This window comes from Pinus tabuliformis, chromosome 1_1 (genome assembly GCF_031772625.1).
Source record: "Pinus tabuliformis cultivar Carrire ecotype Pingquan chromosome 1_1, CPIR1, whole genome shotgun sequence".
NCBI classification, from domain to species: Eukaryota; Viridiplantae; Streptophyta; class Pinopsida; order Pinales; family Pinaceae; genus Pinus; species Pinus tabuliformis.
In genome coordinates this window covers 211,737,018-211,741,757 of record NC_142297.1, presented here as the reverse complement: position 1 = coordinate 211,741,757, position 4,740 = coordinate 211,737,018, and positions in this window count along the sequence as shown.

Sequence of the window (4,740 nt, the reverse complement as noted above, 5' to 3'; positions counted from 1 at the left end):
ATGCACATGTGTCAGATAATCAAGAATGATGGTAACCTTTGGTTGTATCAGTTTCTATTGTTGTTTTATGTTAGATAACTTGATGATTAGGGTTGTTTCATTAAGATCTTGAAGTTATATGTATCATGCTATATTGGATTGGCCTATGCAGATGGTTAGGGTTACGACATTCAGGTATGAGTCAACTTATGGTGTTTCATTTTGTGGTACTAATCTAGACCAACCATACATATGTGATTGTTATGCATAAATGATAATTGTTTATGAGTTAGGACGTGAACATGTTAGTTAGTGATTGTTATGGATAGCATGATCTTATGTATGTTTAAGCTGATCTGTTGAGAAGTTATATCATGCTAACTAGCTTGATTGTGTAGACAAGATATCCTCCCCTGAGATAAAGTAAGGTACGAGTTTTCTTATGTCATATCTTTGGTGCTTGATAGTTTGATTACGTCGTCTAGTTGATATATTTAACATGGTATGTTTGTAATTTGGTTGGATATTTGATTACGTGAATGATATGAGTACGTGTCTATAAGATTTATTTCCGAAATGATATTTTTTTAAGATGATTGTACTAACACATGTGTTGATACAATTGATATGTACTTGAGTGTAGTAGGTGATAGTTGTAGCATTAGGTTTAATGGCTAGGAGTTGACTATGGATTATGACATAATTGTTACTCTCGGTAAAGGTTGATTTCAAATTGATAAATATCATTGTCTTGATATTTGGAACATGTGGTTGACATGTGTGAGCGGTTGCAGGCTAACATGCTAGGTATTAGCGTGACAAGGTAACATTTGATGTGTTTATATAACTAATAGTTGGGTGATGTGACAATACATAGTAAGCCTCGATTGCAATAAGGTAAAAAGGGAAAAAGAGAAGATTTGGACATGAATTCCTTTGGTTATGTTTGGAAAACCCTAATTCCAAAATAATTAGTGTTTTTCCTATAGGAAGTCTTCTTAACCTTAATCTTGTCTAACATTGTGTGGATACATGCTATATTCATGAACATGTATTTGACAGGTATATTAGCTAGTATTTAGTTACAGGTGGATCTGTCAAAGGATTGAAGTCCCTTGAGAGATGGTGTGGATGTGTTCAGTTGAAAGAAACATGCTTGGCACAACAAGGTAAGGTAACTGGTGTTTGTTGTTAGTCTTGTGATTTTGGTCTTTTGTGATTTTTGCACTTGATTTGTGATTTTTTTTGCGTCTAGTGCATATCTATGCAACTTTGTTGCGATGTTGTATGGCTTTTCATGGTCTCTTTGTTGATGTTTTCATTCTTGCCTTTTATTGTTTCGAGTCTTGGGAATTGGTTGGGAAAAAAGGAATTTAATGGAGCTCGGGGAGAGTTGTGTGGTGCCCAACAGGTAATGTAAGGCTCAGATGAAGCTTGGTGCATGAGTAAGTGAAGCAGAAGGTAAGACTACGACAGTTGGTTGGACTGGTTGGTCCATTGTGGCAAATGGACAGTGGCAATACAGACATGAGAAAGGTAAACATCAAAGGTAAAGTAAATGGACCTGAAGTGTCGAATGCCTTGGCTATGTTGGGAATTGTTGTTCTTGTAATTGCACATGTGTGGCATGAATAAAGGAAGTTCTCTTAACCTAGACCTTATGTTATCTGATAATTATGTTGTGATCATGACTATGTTGATGTTTATATGTATACATGTATATATGTATGTTTGTATGTCATTGTATGACACGACCATGATTGTTTTATGATAATGTTTATGTATATATATATGTATGTATCCATGTATCTATGTCACTGTTTGACAAGGTCATCAGGAATTGTCCTTGTGGAGGAATGATTACTTACGCGGGCAAATGACAGGAAGAGGTTCCTGAATATGAGGAATCAAGTGGGAAGAGTAGTCATGACAGATATATGAGGTCAGTATCATGTGGATATGAATTGATATTGTATGCTTGTATTATTCCTATGTTTTTTTATGAAAGATAACACTAAAGGATACATCAATAGGATAAAAAGTAGTGTGGTCTGCGACATGTTGGGACAAGCATGGGTAAGACATTGGCAACAAGGTTGCTTAGTAGAGACAGTGTGGTTGTGGATGTTTGGTACTATTGTTGTGCATATGTTGTATATTTTGTACATGTTGCATCTATGATGTGTGCACATGCAGTGTTGCGTATATATAGTGTGTATACATGTTTTTTATGCAATATTATGTACATGATGGTATAGATGGTTTTGTGTGAATATTGCATATGCAGTGTTGCGAATAGATGGTGCTATGTACATGATGTATATGCAGTGTTGTGTGCATATGGTGTTGTGCATATGTTGGATATGCAGTGTTGTGTACAGATGATGCTATGTATGTGTTGGATATGTAGTGCTAGTATATGAGGTGTTGTGTGCACATGGTGTTGTGTACATATTGTATAAGTGGCACAATGTGCAGGTGGTGTTGTGTACATGTTGTGCATGTGGCGTTGTGTACATATGGTGTTACGTACATATCGTGCACATGGTACTATGTACATGTGGTATTGTGTACACCTTGTATAGTGGTGCAATGTACATGTGGCGTTTTGTACACGTTGTGCAGGTGGTTCGTGTACATAGGATGATGTGCACATGTTTTGCAGGTGGTGTGGTGTACAAGTGGTACTGTGTACATGTTCTACATATGGCACCGGTGTAGATGAGGTATTATGTGCATGCCATACATGATATGTTGCAGGCATGCGACACTATGTGTATGTGCACATGGTTTAGGAGAAAGCACTGGGTGTTTGTCTGGTGTGGAAACTAATCCAGAGTGTATACAAAATAAAGACAAAAGTAGAATCTAAGGCTTGATTAAAGGATAAGTATCAGTGTTTTACTTCAGTTTTATTATGCATGTGATTTATGATTCTGGTTTATGATGATTACATGTGATCTATGATTCTAATTTATGATTTTGATCTACGATGGTTGTGTTTTGAGCTAACCTAATGTGATATGTTTATACATTATGATTTGGTCAAAGATGCTAGTTTGATTTGTTATAACGGGAAGTAAACCGGATTGCAAGTGTACCTTATTGACGAGCTACCAATGAGGTATGATGTGAATTTATTTCAATTTATTTTAAATCTAATGGAAGGTATGTGCTTGGTACATGAAGCATATAAATTCCTAGTTGGATGGTTGAAATCGAATGTGAGAATTAGCAACAATAGCAAATGAAATTGGAACATGCAGTAATATGATGGTAAAGAATTCAAGAGCAGGGCCATTGTGGGACATTGGTACCCAGTAGTGTCCATTGATTTCCATGAGCATGTTATGGCTGGTATGATGGTTTTAAGGTAGTTATACGCCTTGGTTTTTGTATTTTCCGATGTGAGGAAGCCTTGTTAATGGATGGACTGCCCGGGGTGGGAGCACCAGCAGAACTTGGAAGGTGAGTGACTGCACGGAAGGGTGATTAGATTTCTCGAGGGACTGTGTAGCAGAGAGGGGAAGGCAGGGATGGATTTTTTTTTTGTCATTAGCATTTCTAGATGGAATCAGATGCACATTGGGAGTGCGTATTGGAACAATGAGTCGGTAACTGTTCACTGAGAGGACAAGTGGCATAGGATTATAGCATTGGACACTAGATGCAGATTTGACTTTACAGTGGATTCTAGACTTCCTGGGAAAGAGGTGAATCCTGGTATTACTTTGAGGGTGGAGGCGTGAGCCTCTAGATCCCCTTGTTGATTGATATGGGCATTGTATCCCCTTATTTTCTGGTTAAGGAAATGTACATATGTGTATATGTGTGTATTATTGTAAATATTGTATCAAGCTGGATTTATAAGGCTCCATAGACATTATGGTTATTTTCTTGTTGAAGACAATGTGTATGTGTATATGTGGATTTTAAATACCGTAATAAATGGTATGTTTGTCATGTTTTAGCAGATAGTCATTGTAAATACTGCAACGAGTTGTGTTATAAATCTCCATGGGCAATATGTTTAGTTTTCAGCAGTCTAGTTGGTTATAGGTGTCATTGAACACTGAGGACGGTGTTTCCCCAAGGTGGAGGGCTCTGTAATAGCCCTAGTTAAAAACTCATGTAAAAGTATATAAGGCCACGATGATGGGACACATATTCCAAGATGAATGGTGGGCAAAACATCCTAGTGTGGGTGTTCATCGGTTTAATAACTAAGGAAATTGGTAAAGGCAATGGCTAAGGCTTTGGAAAGGAAAATTTATATTTTTTGGCACATTTATTTATGAAAATAAAGAAAATTAGGAGAAAAGGAATGTGAAATGTCACAGGTTTCATGTGAGGAGTAAAATGAAGGAAAATAATGGAAATGAAGAAAATAGGGGCATCATTGATAAAAAGGCTTTTGAGGATCAGTTGGTAAGATTTTGATAGGTTTTGGTGGAGTTATCTTCTATTCTATTCTCTCTCTCATACTCTTGGACACTTAGAGTTTTCTTGGAGCACTCTTAGAGAGTGTGGTACACTTGGATTTTTGGAGAAACAAGGAAAAGAAAGAGCGGGAAAGCGCAAAAGGACATTGGGATCAACAACTACATCGGGATTTTCTTGCAGGTATCGATTTGCATGTGTATTTTCCTTGCTATATTTGGCATGCATGGTATTGCATGTGGTTATTTTGTTGTTGTGGCATGGGTTTTGCCAGGTGTAATAGTATTTTCAGCCTAGCCTTGCCATTTCCGGATAGTCATG